The following is a 12308-nucleotide window of genomic DNA, read 5'->3' as shown; positions in this document are numbered from 1 at the left end:
ACCTGCATAGACAGCATAGCAGCCCTCTCAGCTCACCCAAGGCTTCCTGCTGGCTGAGGACTCTTAGGAAGCGTCTTAGGAAGCAGCTGGGAGCAGATACTCAGGAGGGAGTGGCCCGGTGCTGGCCCCACCTGCCACTGTGAGGAGCAGCCCTCGCTTTGTTCCTACCCCACTTGGTAGTGTGAGAGTCTGGACCACTAGGCTGTGCCCACTAGGAACAAATTATCATTCAGAACACTGCCCTGCACTCAGAGCATGCATGTGGTGGGCCTGCGTGCGATGACTCACTTCTGCTATCTGCTGGTGGAATTCCTGCCTGTCACCACGGAATTATAGAAGAAGGAAGGAATCGGTTAATCAGGTGATTGTTTGCTTGATCCAAACTCATCCTGTACCCCCACCCCCTGGTGGGGAAACTTCCCCCTCGTCCGATGCTCCCCACTCCTTCACGCTCCTTGTTTTCATTTGAGCTGGAAGTGCATGGAAGCCACCAGGCAACCAGGCATTTCTTACGAAAACCTGATGTGGGAGACAAGCTCTGTAGACCTTGGGCCCAGACTCCCACCTGCCTTGGGGGAGATCTTGTTTATTGAAGAGGTTCAGTTACCCCAAGTAGCCACTCACTGTGGTACACGGGTGTGAACAGGACTCCGGGCTGGACCCAGAGGCCTGGTCTGCAACCTATGCTGTGCACCATGGTGGGTCCCTGTCTCGACACCAGGAATGACCCAGGAGTGCCAGCCTGTGCCTGCTCCCTGGGCCTCCCAGGTCGGGGGAGACTCAGCTGTGGTCCCTGTTCACAGAAGTGGATAAGGTTTTGTTTACACATTCACTCCTGAGAGCATTTCTTCTGAAAAGAATCCAGAGGAATTTCTCCAAGAAATGGCAGTTTTGTCGATGGGAGTAAGTGTAGAACTCCTACCAACGTGTTATGAAAATCGGCTATTAACTTTTTTATGCATTTGTCCTTTTATTTATATTAAGTGTAAGCAAAGGCCAAAGTCTGGTTGGCAGCCTCAGAGTAAGCGTCGGGTTCAATAAGCCCCTTACTAAACGTGTCTGGGACCTTTAGTAAGGGTGGAGGAAATTGCACAGGGATAGGAAGGCCGTGGTGGGACATTTGTTCTTGCAGCAGGGAAGGGGCACAGCCCGTTCCTCTGGATTCCCACCTTGGGCTGCTGGAGGACCTGGGAGAGGTGGGCTCTTTGGTCCAGGAGGTAGGCTGATGCAGAGCAGGGCTGAACCCCAACTGCCTCTACCATGGCTCGGTGGGGGCTGGGTGCAAAGGAGCAGGTCAGGCTGCCCCATGTCCCAGGACCCCTTTCAAGTTTCATTTTCACCTCCATCTGTTTTAATTCCATCGTGGAGTGCCGGGAACCACACTGGCAAAATCAGAACCTGGTCACCCACTAACGCGGCCCAGAGAGCCTCACCGTCCTCAGCAAATGAGCAGGTGGGACAGCTGGGGGCCTGTCGCTATCACCAGAGGGATCCTCCCCCTTTAGGAAGCATGTATGAATGCCATATGCCCCCACTTTGGGGTCTTGTGTGTAGAGATCCTCACCAGCAGCAGAGTCAGGCCCCCACGGGTGCTCTGGTGGGACTCAGGCAAAACCAGTGATCAGCGTCTGAGGCCCCAAACCACTGGATGAGAACATGTAGCCCCCTCTTCCCTTGCTTTGCTGAGCTCTGTGGTCAGGACAGCTCTGGCCAGGCCTCTGAGTCAAAGCTCTCACCTCCTGAAGGGTTGCCTAAACCCAAAGACATTGCTGGGAGTGGAAGCAGCAGCATGGCTTCCCCAGGCAACAAGCATGCGGTCCCTCCGGTGCGACCAGCAGGGCTCACCTGACAGTGGAAAGTTTTCAGAGAGAGGAATGTCTGCAGCTTGCGTGGTGGGGACGGGAATTCCTAAGTAGAGGTGAGAGCAAAACACTCATTTGCACAAATTAGCCTTTCAGATGGGAATGTCACTCATGCAAGACCTGACCGGCACAGAACGACTTCTTGGGGGGGATGCGGGGGGGGCGAGGGGGAGGTGGGAGGAGGACACTCTGCGTCCCGGGCACAGAGTCAAGGTCTCTGCACGGGGCTGGCTCCCGCCTGGCCCCACACAGCCTCTTCCCTCCATGCTGCTGGGAAAGCTGACTGCCTTCGTCGGGAGGACCACAGAGAGGACAGAAAGCCACTGGTCACCTGCTCACATTGACTCTGAGGATGGTTAGGATGGGGGCTGAATGCGCCTGCCTTTTTTCTCTGGCCTGACGCTTCTGCTGGTGCTTTTAGAGCCGAGGGACTCACTCTTACTCAGGGAGAACACGGGGGAATGCCTGCTGGGTCTGTGCTGTCCCCTGGGACCCTCACCCAGTCTGTACAGCCCTGTAGGTGGGGGCTAGCCCAGCAGGGGACTGACTCATGGGTGTCCTGGCAGGAGGAAGACCCTAGCCCAGGCACACCCAGCTCCTTCACTGCTTTCCCTGGAATCTCCCAGGTGCTGGGCCCTGTAGAAGCTCCTGGCCCTGGGCAGGCCTGAGATGGCCGTGAGAGGGAGGCCATCTGTCTGGATGCTGCAGGGGGTCAGAGTGGGGGTGGGGTGGGGGAAGATCCCGCTGGCCTGGTCTCTGTAACGCAGTCCTGCTGGCATGTGTAGCACAACCACGCAGGGGGCCACCCTGTGTTGAACCAGACTTGCCCGCGCATACCTGTGTGTTCAGACTTCCATGAGTGACATCACTAATAATAGAATTAAGACTCTCGAGGAGCCTGTCCTCACTGGAGGAAGAGGACCCAAGAGAGGCCTCCTGGTCCCTGAAGCCCCTGGCACATTACTATAGGCCAAAGGGCCACGAGATGTGGAGTCAATTTAGCCATCTGTCTCCTTAGTGAAGGCTTGGAGGTCAGGGGCAGAGCAGAGGGGAGGAGGTCCTGAGTTGGTGCCCAGACTACCCAGCCTTGGCCTGCCAGAAGCCTGCCCTCTGGAGTGTATGGTTCCAGGGCATGAGGTAAGGCCTTGTCCTTTAGTGCTGCGCCCACCAGATTGTTCTGAACCAGGGCGCAGGCAAAAGGCAGTGCTGCACAGACCACGTGGTCAGAGGGGCCCAGTGGGTGTTGTGTGCCTCCCATTTACCTCCTATCCCGCCCTGCTCCACCCCCCTCAGGACCCTGAGATCCCGTGGAGCCCCACACATGATTTCTGCACCTCAATTCTCATAGCACCCTGACCAGGGCCTCTCCAGGACACATCCTCCCAGCCAAGACACCAGGACTGGGCCTCAGAGCCACTGTGACTGAGACCAGCTTTTGTCTTCAAGGGCAGTGAGTCTGAGCCTCCACCTTTTGCCGTGGGTGTCAGCACGGGCCTGTGACAGGTGCCCTGCAGCATCAGCTCCACATGTATATTTTTCCTGGGCTCCCAGTTTCCTGTGGGGGCGCTCACCTGCTGGGTGCACACCAAGCTCACCAGACACAGGGACTTCTTAGGGGGTTGTGGAACTTGGTTGGGCACTCAGCCTTTCTGTGCCTCAGTCTCCCCAGCTGTAAAATGAGTGTGAAAGCAGGATTGAAGGAGGGCAAAACCAGGGACTGCATCTCCCTTTGAGTAGGTGGGGAAACTGAGGCAAGGAGAGATGGTGGGTTTTGCCCCAAGCCACGTGATTGATGGTGGCCTGTCCACAGAGCCCATCCTTGCAGCCTTTTACTCCCTTCCTTGCCCTGCCCTGTGTGTAGTAGACTGTGCTGTCCCAGTCCACAGGGTATGGGGACCCTGTGGGTGATAGCCGACACCATCAAGATTGGACCTCTCCCACAACAAGGAGGGAAGGGAGAGGGACACTGAGCCTGTCATCCCGAGAGGCAGTCCTGAGAACCACTCGGCCACCTCTCCGCAGCTGGCATTGGGGTGTGGCCCCTCTGGGCCCCCAGGTTTAGGCAGCTCCTCCTGGAGCCCAGGGGGCCTCTTCTGCTTCAGCCCCCTTTTGCCTCCATCCCTTCCCTGCCAGAGAGGACTTCTTCCATACTGGATTTGTCCCTGCAGCCCCGTCCTTACTCACCCCTCCCGAGATCTGACAGGACAGAACTGCAGGCTGGCCCCAGCACCCCCCCTGGGCCTGGCAGTGAGAGAACAGGCTGGGCCGAGGTCAATTGGGCTGTTAAGGAGATGTGATTGTGGGGGACATAAACCAGGACTTCTCTCCAGAAGCAGGAGTCACCGTGTTTTATTGAGTGTAATTCTGAGGGGAAAATGGAAAGCCAGCAGGATCTGAGTCACCGGTTTAGTGGCTCAGGAGAGAGTGTGCAAGGTGTGATACAATATGTCACAATATGTAAATTCAAGTGTTTCTTATCCAGTTCCAACGTACTTCATTGCCCGCTTCGGCCAAACCCCAGGGTGGACACTGGTGTTCTAGGACCAAGATGCCCAAACAGCCAAACTGCCAGGAAACAGTAGCCACAAGTTTAGATTTTAGGAGTAGTCAAAACCAGTTTGGCTCAGTGGATAGAGCGTCGCCTGCGAACTGAAAGGTCCCAGGTTCGATTCCAGTCAAGGGCATGTACCTTGGTTGCGGGCACATCCCCTGTGGGGGATGTGCAGGAGGCAGCTGGCCAATGTTTCTCTCTCATCGATGTTTCTAGCTCTCTGTCCCTCTTTCTTCCTCTCTGTGAAAAATTAATAAAATATATATTTAAAAAAAATAGATTTCAGGAGTAATATTTTCTTTTTTTATATATATTTTATTGATTTTGTACAGAGAGGAAGGGAGAGAGAGAGAGCTAGAAACATCGATGAGAGAGAGTCATCGACCAGCTGCCTCTTGCACACCCCCTACTGGGGATATGCCCGCAACCAAGGTACATGCCCTTGACCGGAATCGAACCCAGGACCCTTCAGTCCCCAAGCCGACGCTCTATCCATTGAGCCAAACCGGTTTCGGCAGGAGTAATATTTTCAAAAATCAACCTCACTTGCACCTGCCCACTCAGCTTGTAAAAAAAAAAAAAAAAGTGTTTTCCTTGGATACGGATGGGGTCTTTCTGCAGCCATCCTCATCAATCCCCCTACCCCCTCGGGCTGGCTCTCCCCTGCTGGCTCACCTGCATGTCACCAACCTAATAAATGCTTACCGTTTCACTCACATAAAAATGCCTGTGGTTTTATTTCAGTAATTCTGCCATTCTGTCATCGTACCGAAGGCATAATGCTCTACTCAGGACCAGCACGCATTCACCTGGGCAGGCTTTGCCACAGGAATTCATCGGTTCTGCTGATTCTTTTGTATGTGAGTTGGGACCAAGGTCTCCTTTAGTTAACATAGCCTTTGGCGTTGATGAAAATGTGCCAAGAAAGATTACACACCGCTCCACGGTGTGGCAGAAACCCTGTGCCCACTATTTTCAGGCAGTCCTGGCTGCCATGGGGTTCTGGACGGAGTATGGGAACCATCCATGCTCATCTGCAAATGAATATATTCATTGTTCTGTCTCTGAGCTTCCCTATTTAGAGATTAAGTATTAGCTACGCAGAAAAATAACAACAGCCCGGCTGCTTACCCCATTCCATGTTTCATTTGATAGCCCTGGGAATCCCACACAGCAGGTCCAACTGACACACTCTGCCCACACCTCTGGATCCCATTTTAAAGCAAGGAAGTGGAAAACCTCAGTGATTTGCCGAAGATTGCACAGCCGCGAGCCAGAGCCCTGGACCTTGATTGCCCTGGCCATGGCCGTTCTCTGGGAGAGGCAGCACCGTGGGGGGGCCTGCACCAGCCCAAGGGCCCGGGGAAACCCTGCCCCTGTCACTGGCTGTGTTGCCTTTAGGGAATTATGTAACCTTTCTATGCCTAACTACCTTATCTGTCAGCTAGGGGATGGCAACAGCACCCAGCTCACCACTTCCACAGGAGGGTCCAGCATCTGGGGTCAGTGAATCCAGGTGTGGGCCTCTGGCCACCCTGTGCAGGAGAAGGGGGTTCTTTGTGTGAACTGAAGGCCACTCGTGATGGCCCTGGAGGAGCCACTGCCCAGGAATGGAGCCAGCAAAAAGATTAGCCAGAATGAATATACCGCCCCTGGGGGCTGGCAGCTGGCTGGTTTATTTTAAGAATGATAGAGCTAGTCCTGGCAATTTGGCTCAGTGAATAGAGCATTGGCCTGTGGACTGAAGGGTCCTGGGTTTGATTACAGACAAGGGTTGCAGGCTCAAACCCCAGTGGAGTCTTACAGGAGGTAGCTGATCAATGATTCTCATCATTGAAGTTTCTCTCTCTCTCTCTCTCTCTCTCTCTCTCTCTCTCTCTCTCTCATATATATATATCCACTATATGAGAGAGAGAGAGAGAGAGAGAGAGAGAGAGAGAGAGAGAGAGAGAATGAGGTGCTAATAGTGAACTGATTTACTAACTTGCCCAGATGGCCCTGCTAGATGTCATGCCAGTGTCCCTGCCAGGCCTGGTGTGGAGCTTCTTCCTTCCTGCCAGGCACCGTTACAAAAGGGGCACCCAGGTTTTTCTCCAAAGCCTGGGGTCCCCAGCGGGAGAAGCAAGGGGGCTAAAAGGTAAGGCTTGGATAGTGAGGTGGCAGGTGATTTGGGGGCAGTGGCAGGGCCTCAGAGAGAGAAAAATCCAGTGAGTCCTTGACCAACAGCCAGAACCCATCACACAGCAGGTTCTGAGAGACACGCAGGGAACAGCAGCCGGGACAACACACAGCCTTGTCCACATCCCCCGTGCCTGCGGATGAGGTCACCTCAGGATGCCCAGGCACGAGGGCAGCCCCGGGGGAGAATGCCTCTCCTGACACTGTTCCAGCGTCAGCTGGCCGAACGCCACTTAAAGAGCTGCTGAGGATCACAGTTGACTTTTTATTAAGGCCACAAACGCTCCAGAGGTGTGGTCTGCTATGTCAGCGTGTGTGACAGCCATGGTTTTGGCTGCCTAGAGCAGTGGTCAGCATACTCATTAGTCTACAGAGCCCAATATCAACAGTACAATGACTGAAATTTCTTTTGAGAGCCAAAACCGACTCTGTGCAGGGGCCACGAAATTTCAGTCACACTGTATGTGCGCGCCCGCACATGGTATTTTGTGGAAGAGCCACACTCAAGGGGCCAAAGAGCCGCATGTGGCTCTCGAGCTGTGGTTTGCTGACCACTGGGCTAGAGAATGCACTTGCACTTGAAGGTTTTCTCCTGGGCTTTTGTCCAGGGTTTTCCAGCGCCCAGCCCAAAGCCCACAAACCTAGCTGCCACAGCTGGCGCAGGAGTCGGGTGCAGAAATCCTTCCCCTGCCCAACCTCCGGTCCGTTTCCTAAGCCGGCACTGTCCACCTGCCCTCAATGCAGGAGACAGAGGCGACAGACTCACCAGCCACATTTGTCCGGAAAGTTGTCCTCAAGGCCAGAAAACAGAGGCGCGAAACCAAACTGTGCGTGTGTGTGCATGCACGCGTGTGCCTCACGACCAGGATAATGATCTCCGTGTGTCTACATTCGAGGAGGGACCTCGATGGAGGTCTCTTGGGCTTGTCTCATGAGCTATTCTTTTAGACTCTGTGCCCCCTTTTCCTTCTGGATTAGCTCATCGGAGAGGGGGCAATACCCAGAGGGTCATGTGGGGGGCTGCTTGCCTCCCAGGAAGGAGGGTGGAGGTGTGGCTTGGCACAGCAGAGGTCTCCTAGCTTTGGTACAGTTGCTTGCCATGTGGCTGGGGTGACCAGAGGCAGAGGGCGGGTCGGGGAGAGGGCCCCCAACTTGTTCTATTTCCCTGAGACACATTCCTCTGCTCCCTGGGAAGGCCAACACCCACCTGCTGGACCCCGAACCCGCCCTGGCAGAATATTCTGGGGAAGAGCAGGCATCAGCACTTAGTCACCATCCCAATGGGGCACTGGCAGCTGGCCCATAATCAGTCCGTGTTGGCACCCCCAGTTTATGGCATGCCATATTCTCGCCTTAAACCCCGCATGCTCGTGCTCTGCCCTACCTGCCACCTTAACCTGCTTGCAGGAAGGGAACTGCCTGTCCGGGAATGTGTGACTACAATCGCCCGCTCCCTGACCTTGCCCTCCCGGGACTGCTGTCTGTGCGCCAAGAGGGAAAAGCACACGGAGACAGGACGGCTCGGGCGCCTGTGGGTGACCTGTGCGGACAAGCCTCCCAGCAGAGCTGCGGCCTGTGGTGAACGTTAACCCCAAATAACAGCACAGCACCCTCCCCAAACTCCCAATGCAGACATGTGCTCACAGGTGGGTGCTGACATCAGTGGGGCACCAGGGGCTGGGTGACGTGGGGAGCGCCCTGTGGCAGGGTCCTCGGTGGGCGGCAAAGGAGCAGAGCCCAAGTCCTTTCCTGGGACAACCCCCTCCCACCTGCACCCTCATCCTGTGACCTTGGAGCCGTTCACAATGAGAGAAGGCCCTTATCAGGCGCCTTCCCTTCCTACTTCTCATTAAATCCTTATCGAACAATAGTGCTGGCACTGGCGAGGTACCGTGTGTGTGTGTGTGTGTGTGTGTGTGTGTGTGTGTGTGCGCAGAATTATATATTAACTTGAGCTAATTAATGTTTATGTAGCCGATCACAGCAGACATCACCTTGGACCATCATCCACAACAGCGGCTTCCACACAGAGAGCGGCCACCTGACCCCCTGGTCTCAGGCCTCAGGGCCGGGCCGCTGCATGTCTGGCCCATAGGCTAACCAGGCCCTCCTCTGTCCTCCCTGTCCCCACTTGGGTAGCTGTTTCAAACACTTCCTGAGCCTCCCCTCTGAGAGCAACAGAGCCATTGGAGTGACTGCCCACCTCTGAACCTGTCCATGATCTCAACCTCAAAGAACTGTCTCCCCTTTGGTGACAGCAACAGAAGCCCCCTGCCAGTCTCCAAGGTCCGGCCCGGCCTGGGCTCCAGGCCCTTTTCCTGGGTCCTGGTCTTCTCTCTGGTCTTCCCTCGCAGCTCCAGTCACAAGCTCTTCCCCTCCCCTCCAGGCCACACCTCCCTTTCTCCTTGACCCGCTGCCTGAGTGGGCTCTGCCAGTCACCTCCTCCCTGGTCTCCCTCCCTCATAGTCTTGAAGCCATCTCAGATACACTATCGGTTTATCCACAGTAATAATACTAATAACAGCAACAATATAATAATACTTATAATAACAACGTCTGTAACCGCACGGGTGTGGTGAGCAGGGAGACAAGCCTCAGGGAGCTGCTCCCCTCCTGCCCTGAAGGGCGGCACCTGGGTGCTTGGGGAGGGTCTGGTCAGAGGACCACCTGTCCTGAGCTGTGTGGGACCAGGGCCCTGTGTGCAGAGAACGTGCCCACCAGGGAGCAGGCAGGTGGGGAGGAGGCTGCGGGGTGACATACACACAGGGCCTGGGACAGCTGAAGAGTGAGGGGCATCTTCAAGGAGGGAAGGCGGCTGAAGGCGTTCCGTGGTGACCTGGGACCCAGCCTGCTCCCTGCGTCAGCAGGAGTCCCGTGTGAGGGGGGGTCTGGAGGAGCTGGTTTGGTAGACAAGGCCAGATGGGGGAATAGCCAGGTGGGGTAAGAATTGGTGGGGATGAAGTGGGTGATGCCCTCAAACTGCCTGAGGAACTGGCTGGCATGTCTGGTCCAGTATTTGACCCAGCAAAACACTCACTGCCTTTTGGTCCTTTCTGTCTCCCCTCTCCAGATCTCAGCTCTCAGCTCCCCTATTCCCTCAATCCTAAGCTTGGAGAGTCACCAACGTCCTTCCCTCCCCCGTCACATTCAAGTCTTCAGGCTGGAGCTCGAGGACCCCAGACCAAGAGGAGGGTGTGTCTGTGCCCAAGAGCTGGCCTCCTTTGTGGACACTAGCACTTGTTCCCGGATGCCACCCCACCCAGATCAGGACCCGAGCCCCTGGGGGCGAGCAGGAGGGTCAGATGGAGGGTCTGGAATGGCAGCTGATAAAGGCCACTTCCACCAAGAAGGCTGCCCACCTGGACCCACATTACAATCAGGCTGAGAGGAGACCCAGAGCCTTCTCTCTGCACGTTCAGTCACAAGCCTCTGAGGGATTTATGGCCCTATTCCGAAGAAGAGAAAAGATTAACTACCAGGAGCAAGTACTGAAACTGGATGCCGTCTGCCTTTTGAACAGAAAGAAAAAGCAGCTGTGGCAGGAACTTGTCAAAGGACAGGAGTGTCTCACTGCGATGGCTTCTGATGGGCAGGGCTCCTGCCGTGGGCACAGAGGATCCAAAAATAGTTTTATGATCAAGTCACCTTTAGCCAACCTCACTCACTAGGTGAAGGCAGGGAAGTAAACACGCTGGCCAAGTGCAGGCTCAAGGCTCTGGCCCTTGAGCTGTGGGAGGAGCCAGGTCCCTGTGCCTTCCACCTGCTCACCTTGTTTCATTTTTACACGCATCATAATTACGGGAATAGAATGGGGAGGGTGGGTGGTGCCTGCAGTTGTGACAATCAGATACTTGGGGGTTTTCAGCCTGGCAGATCTGCCCCCTGGAAAGTGAGTGAAAAGTGGGCATGGGTAGTGGCCTTCTCCTTGGGGACAGGAGACATCGGGTGACATGGATTCGCTGCCTCATCATTAATGACAAAGAGCCATTGCAGGAGCCTCTGAGCAAGGTCAGAGCTGTTCCTCAGCAAGGCGGCCCAAACAGTTTACAGCCATTTAGTAAATTTTTTAAACCAAGGGCACTTAAGAGTAAATAGTTTATACTTCTCCTCCCCATGGGCCACCTGAGGACCATGCCACCCACACAACTCCACTTTCTGATCTCTGGGCTCGTCCAGCCTGGTGTGAAGTGGATCTGAACTGTCATATGAGTTTGGTGAAGAACAAAATGGACCACGCAGAGCAGTCACCTCTCACTAAGGAGCCTGTGCTGGATGGGGACCCTGGTGCCCTGGGCCTACTGGACAGGTCGCTGTGCCCTTTTCCTGCCATCTGCTTTCAGGGCAGAGTGTTGACATATTGTTCTAGAGTTTCTCTGGTGCATACACTCTCCAAACCCAGAGGGGCATAAAAAGGGCTGTCTTTCTAAGAGCAGCCCCCATCTCCCAGAGGCCCCCAGAGCCATCTGTGCATGATTGTCAGCTGAGCATCCTTTAGTCAGTCATGGGCTAAGAGGTCTCGCACGATCCTAAGTGAGCAGGTGACTTGTTGAGGATTCACATCACATAGACTCTTCCACTCAAATCTAGCCATTAAGAAACCCCTTCCTGCCAGGCAATGCTGAGCCGACGTTTGGCTGGACACATGAGTGGATAGAAAATGAAAGTCAGATGACCCTGGCTGCTGTGGGCAATCTCAGGGTTTGTATGACTCCTGGGACCACTGATGATGGCCATCAGCCAAAATGGACAGAACTGTCCTTTGGGGTGTGATTGCTGGGGTGGTCCAGGACAAGCTGAATGTGGGCATCAGGTACCTAGCAACTTCCATGGGCCCCAGACCCGAGTTTGTGCACTGGAGCCAGGCAGAGGGGGAGTAAGGCTGGGTTCTATTGAGTCAGCAAGGAGTGTTGGGCCCAAGCACCTCTTCTTTCCCTGCCCAAGGTGAGAGGGTGCTCCGGGGGGACGGAGGGGGGGGGTAGGGGGGGGGAGACAGGCATCTGCCCCTTTGTGCAAGCGTTTTGGTCCCAAGATGTTCCCACAAAATTCATCTACATTGAACCCCATTTAGGATGTGCTGGGGAGCTCTGCATTAAGTGTGCCATTGATCAGTCTCTCATGTTCCTTTTCCCAGCATGGGTTCTTCTTTCTCAGGGTTTCCCTCCCTCCAGCACAGGGCCTTTGACTTGCCCACCCCTCACCTGCCAGGGTCCTGCAGAGCCCAGCAGCTGGCAGCTGAAGGCACAGGGAATGGGGGGCGGGGAGCCTTTGGGGGCTGCTTCTCAAAGCCACAAGGACCCAACCTAGCAGAACCTGTAGAATGGGCCTGAGACAGACTAGTAAGCCAGGATAAGCAGGAGAGGGAAACTGAGACAGACAGTTAAACGGCCGAGCAGTTTACAGCCATTTAGTAAATTGCAGAATCCTATCTTCCCTAAACCAAGGACACTTATGAGTAAATGGTTTACACTTCTCCTCCCCAACTAGAGGGTAAATAGCTTAAATCACCTTACTCAGGGAGATAGCAGAAATCCAATTAGTACCATTTGTGCCAACCACACCCAAGGACAGATGAGTTAAGGGAATAAGCCTCATTTTGGTGCATCAGCATGAAGCTGATGGATATTCTATTGAGAACCTTCCCCAGAACTTCCCCTAAATCCTCCAGCCTTTAAAACCCCCCGCAAGACAATGAATGACTCAGCACACTCTCTCCCCCA

Source organism: Pipistrellus kuhlii, unplaced genomic scaffold (assembly GCF_014108245.1).
Source record: "Pipistrellus kuhlii isolate mPipKuh1 unplaced genomic scaffold, mPipKuh1.p scaffold_m20_p_4, whole genome shotgun sequence".
Classification (NCBI taxonomy): Eukaryota; Metazoa; Chordata; class Mammalia; order Chiroptera; family Vespertilionidae; genus Pipistrellus; species Pipistrellus kuhlii.
This window is presented reverse-complemented; position numbering follows the sequence as displayed.